Here is a 6191-nt window from a genome sequence, read left to right as displayed (position 1 = left end):
CCAAATACCTAGGCCTGACTCGTGTCACTGTAGACCCTGGACTGTAGGGCGACTCATTCGGTTCCGGACCGTAGGCAGACTCATTCGGTCAGACTCATTCGGTTCCGGACCATAGGCAGACTCACTCGGTTCTGAGCTGTAGGCCGTCTCACTCGGTTCCGGACTGTAGGCCGTCTCAACTGGTTCCGGACTGTAGGCCGTCTCACTCGGTTCCGGACTATACACTGTTGCCGGATACTCTGGACGGGGCACTGTCTTCGGACACTCTGGACGGAGCACTGTCGTCGGACACTCTGGACGGAGCACTGTCGTCGGACACTCTGGACGGAGCACTGTCGTCGGACACTCTGGAAGGAGTACTGTCGTCGGAAGCTCGAGACTGAGCTGACGCACTGGAAGCCTAGTGCGTGGGGCTGGTAGTGGAGCTACCAGACTGGAGACACGCACTTTAAGGCTAGTGCGAGGAGCGGGAACAGGCTGAATAGGACTTGGCTGACGCACTGGAAGCCTAGTGCGTGGGGCTGGTAGTGGAGCTACCAGACTGGAGACACGCACTTTAAGGCTAGTGCGAGGAGCGGGAACAGGCTGAATTGGATTGGGCTGACACACTGGAGGCCTGGTGCGTGGTGCCGGTACTGGATATACCGGGCCGTGTAGGCGCACTGGCAGTCTCGATCGCACCTCCTGCACAACCCGTCCTGGCTGGATGGAACTAGTAGCCCTGTACGAGCGGAGTGCTGGTACAGGGCGAACTGGGCTGTGCAGGGGCCTGATGGTTGCTGTGCGTAGAGCGGGCGTAGGGTAGCCTGGACCTAGGAGGCGCACCGGTGACCAGATGCGCTGTGCAGGCATCCTCCTACCAGGCTGGATGCCCACTCTAGCACGGCACTTGCGAGGGGCTGGGATCACTCGCACCGGACTGTGCGTGCGTATGGGCGAGATCATGCGCACTTCAGCATACCTCGGCGCTCTCCACTCCATACATTCCCTATAATAACCACGGGGAGCTGGCTTAGGGCTCACCCTTGGCCCAGCCAAACTACCCGCCAAAAAAATGATTGGGGGTGCCTCTCTGGGTTCCTCGCCAGCCGTGTTCCCCAGTAGCATTCCTGGTCCTCACCAGACTTCCTCCATGGATCCTCTCTGGCCAGAATCTCCTCCCAAGTCCATGACTCACGACAGTCCACCCGTTGCTCCTTCCTCCGCTGCTTGGTCCGTGTTTGGTGGGTAGTTCTGTCACGGCTGTCGTAGTGATTAGACCAAGGTGCAGCGGGTTGCGTGCTCATCATTATATTTATTATAAATGTGAACACGGAAAAACAAGAAAACAGAGAAACACGACAGTAAACAGTTTTGCAGGCTAGACTATAAGCAATGCAAAAACAACTACCCACAATCAAACAGGTGAAAACAAGCTCCCTAAATATGACTCTCAATCAGGAACAACGATGTACAGCTGTTCCTGATTGAGAGCCACACAGACCAACAAAGAAATACACAAACTAGAAAAACCTAGAACACCAACACAAGAACATATACCAAAAACCCCGGAACACATAAATACAATATCCCTCTACATACACATAACCCCCCAAACCATATAAAACAAATACCCTCTGCCACGTCCTGACCAAACTACAATAACAAAATAACCCCTATTACTGGTCAGGACATGACAATCCTACAGCTATTATCCTTGTTTATCCTACAGCTTTTGTATGCAGTAATCATGAGCCTATGAAGCAGAGTTACACTGTTAGCACTGAGGTAGTGTGTCCTATGAGGAAGACCACTTTGTGCAGCTCACCCTGCACTATCAGCTCCAATATAAATAACATGAATAAGTCTACTTCTGATAAGCGTCCCAGTAAATCATTAAAATCAATCAAGCAACCCAGAAAAGTGCTAAAAATAGCCCATAATAACATACGCAGCCTGAGAAACAAGGTCCATGAAGTCAATAACTTGCTAGTAACAGATGACATTCATATTCTGACTATCTCTGAAACTCACTTAGATAATACCTTTGATGATACAGTGGTAGCAATACATGGTAATAACATCTACCGAAAGACAGAAATGCCAACGGAGGCGGTGTTGTGGTCTATATTCAGAACCACATTCCTGTAAAGCTTAGACGATCTAATGTTAAATACTGTTGAAGTAATATGGCTACAGGTTCACCTGCCTCACCTAAAGCCCATTCTTGTGGGAAGCTGCTATAGACCACCAAGTACTAACAGTCACTATCTGGATAATATGTATGAAATAATGTATGTGATATCAACAGAGAAGTATATTTTCTGGGTGATTTAAATATTGACTTGCTTTCATCAGGCTGCCCACTCAAGAAAAAGCTTCAAACTGTAACCAGTGCCTCCCAACCTGGTTCAGGTTGTTAGTCAAACTACCAGGGTAGTTACAAACAGCACAGGAATTAAGTCATCAACATGTATTGATCACATCTTTATTAATTCTGCATAAATTTGCTTTAAAGCAGTATCCAAATCCATAGGATGTAGTGATCACAATATAATAGCCATATCTAAGAAAACCAAAGGCTGGGCCTAATATAGTGTATAAAAGGTCATACAATAAGTTTTGTAGTGATTCATATGTTGATGATGTAAAGAATATTTGCTGGTCTATGGTGTGTAATGAGGAGCAACCAGCCGCTGCACTTGACACATTTATGAAAATTGCTTATTCCAGTTACTAATAAGCACCCATTAAGAAAATGACTGTAAAAACTGTTAAATCCTCTTGGATTGATGAGGAATTGAAAAATTGTACGGTTGAGAGGGATGAGGCAAAAGGTATGTCAAATAACTGATTGGCAAACGTACTGCAAATTAAGAAATAATGTGACTAAATCAAAATAAACTATACTATGAAACAAAGATAAATTACATAAAGAATGATAGTAAAAAGCTTTGGAGCACCTTAAATAAAATATTGTGCAAAAAGGCAAACTCCGCTCTATCATTCATTGAATCAGATGGCTCATTCATCACAAAGCCCACTGATATTGCCAATTACTTTAATTACTTTTTCATTGGCAAGATAAAAAAACTTAGGGATGACATACCAACAACAAACGCTGGTACTACACATCCAAGTATATCGGACCAAATTATGAAAAGACAATAATTGTACTTTTGAATTCCGTAAAGTCAGTGTAGAAGAGGTGAAAAGATGATTGTTATCTATCAACAATGACAAGCCACCGGGGTCTGACAATATGGATGGAAAATTACTGAGGATAATAGCAGACGATATTACCAGTCCTATTTGCCACATCTTCAATTTAAGCCTACTAGAAAGTGTGTGCCCTCAATCCTGGAGGGAGGCTAAAGTCGTTCCACTACCCAAGAATAGTAAAGCCCCCTTTACTGGCTCAAATAGCCGACCATTCAGCTTGATACCAACCCTTAGTAAACTTCTGGAAAAAAAATTGTGTTTGACCAGATACAATACTATTTTACAGTAAACAAATTGACAGCAGACTTTCAGCATTCTTATAGGGAAGGACACTCAACAAGCACAGCACTTACAGAAATGTCTGATGATTGGCTGAGAGAAATTGATGATACAATTATTGTGGAGGCTGTCTTGTTAGACTTCAGTGCAGCTTTTGACATTATCGATCACAGTCTGCTGCTGGAAAAAATGTATGTGTTATGGCTTTACACCCCCTGATATAATGTGGATAAAGAGTTACTTGTCTAACATAACACAGAGGGTGTTCTTTAATGGAAGCCTATCAAACATAATCCAGGTAGAATCAGGATAGCTGTTTAGGCCCCTTGCTTTTTTCAATTTTTACTAATGACATGGCACTGACTTTGAGTAAAGCCAGAGTGTCCATGTATGCGGATGATTCAACACTATACACGTCAGCTACTACAGTGACTGAAATGACTACAACACTTAACAAAGAGTTGCAGTTAGTTTCAGAGTGGGTGGCAAGGAATAAGTTAGCCCTAAGCGCCGGAGAAGGAGTATACGTGACAGTACCCCCTCCCTGGTCTGAGGCTCCAGCCGCAGGACGACGACCAAGGGGACGATCCCGGGGATCAGGAGCGGACCGGTCACCTCTGCTGAGGCGCGGGAACCTGTTGAACTGGCTGAGACGCGGGAGCCTGGTGATCTAGAGCGCCAGAGAGGGAGTACACGTGACAGTACCCCCTCCCGGGTGCGCGGCTCCAGCCACAGGACGCTGACCAAGGGGACGATCCCAGGGAACAGGAGCAGACCGGTCGCCTCCACTGAGGCGTGGAAACCAGACGAACCGGCTGAGGCGTGAGAGCCTGACGAGCCGGCTGAGGCGTAGGAGCGCGATGAGCCAGCTGATGCGTAAGAGTCCGACGAACCGGCTGAAGCGTGAGAGCCTAATGGGCCGGCTGAGGACTCCTCGGTAGCTCCAGTACTGACACCTAGACCCGGCATACCTTCCAATACAAAAAAATACAAAAGAACACTCCCTTTACTTGCTTCCCGACTCTCAGCGCACTTGTTACAGAATAACGCCTCACCTAAGGGAAGCATCAGGGAGTGTTTTTTTGTTTTTTTTGTGGTGGAAGGTATGTCGGGTCCGGGTGTCAGTGCCGGAGCTACCGGGGAGTCCTCAGCCAACTCATCGGGCTCTCACGCCTCGGCCGGCTCGTCGGGCTCTCACGCCTCGGCCGGCTCGTCGGGCTCTCACGCCTCGGCCGGCTTGTCGGGCTCTCACCCCTCGGCCGGCTCGTCGGGCTCTCACACCTCGGCCGGCTTGTCGGGCTCTCACATCTCGGCAGGCTCGTCGGACTTTCACGCCTCGGCCGGTTCATCCGGCTCGCTTGCCTCAGCCGTTCAGCATACGGTATATGGGTGAAGACATTGTCCGCTGTATATTCACGTTTTTTTAACAGATAATCTGAACCATAGATCCACCTCACTGTCACCACTCTGCTTCCTGAAGAACCCGAGGACAGACACACATAGACAAATTTCTTCTGGTATGTACTATACTGCTCAAAGCCAGTGTCAAACTCACGGCCCATTCAATTTGGCCCATGGGTGTTTTGATTTTATTTTTATTTCATTTTGAGGGTAAAAACAACCAGTCTACATTGACATGACTAAAACTAAATTTAAACTGTCTAAATTTTAATGGACCTACATTTACAGTCTCTTTAATCTTTCCAGGTTGCTGAGATTCAAATCACCGAAACGAAAGCAGGATAGTCAGTTAGGATCAAAACGATGGATAAAGGACTATTTTCACTACTTTTAACAGCAAGGAAATATAACAAATGATCAGTGCGGCCCTCTGGACAGTGAAATACCTCAGTTTCATGAGGCCGCCCACAAGGTCTGAGCAAGCTAATTTCCTGCTATTCTATACATTTTGGCAGGAATGTTATCATGTTATAACATGGACCTGATCCACAACGTGGCTTCTATGTTATTACCATGTTATTACATGAACCTGAGAGCACAACCTGGCTTGTATGTCATTATCATGTTATTACATGGACCTGATCCACAACCTGGCTTCTATGTCATTACCATGTTATTACATGGACCTGAGAGCACAACCTGGCTTGTATGTCATTATCATGTTATTACATGGACCTGATCCACAACCAGGCTGGTATGTCATTATCATGTTATTACATGGACCTGATCCACAACCAGGCTGGTATGTCATTATCATGTTATTACATGGACCTGATCCACAACCTGGCAGGTACAGTATGTCATTATCATGTTATCACATGGACCTGATCCACAATCTGGCAGGTATGTCATTATCATGTTATTACATGGACCTGATCCACAACCTGGCTGGTATGTTATTATCATGTTATTACATGGACCTGATCCACAACCTGGCAGGTATGTCATTATCATGTTATTACATGGACCTGATCCACAACCTGGCTGGTATGTTATTATCATGTTATTACATGGACCTGATCCACAACCTGGCTGGTATGTTATTATCATGTTATTACATGGACCTGATCCACAACCTGGCTGGTATGTTATTATCATGTTATTTACATGGACCTGATCCACAACCTGGCTGGTATGTCATTATCATGTTATTACATGGACCTGATCCACAACCTGGCTGGTATGTAATTATCATGTTATTACATGGACCTGATCCACAACCTGGCAGGTACAGTACTCATTAAAAATAA

This window comes from Salmo trutta, chromosome 31 (assembly GCF_901001165.1).
Source record: "Salmo trutta chromosome 31, fSalTru1.1, whole genome shotgun sequence".
Classification (NCBI taxonomy): Eukaryota; Metazoa; Chordata; class Actinopteri; order Salmoniformes; family Salmonidae; genus Salmo; species Salmo trutta.
The sequence above is the reverse complement of the archived record's forward strand: the minus strand, read 5'-3'. Positions refer to the sequence as shown.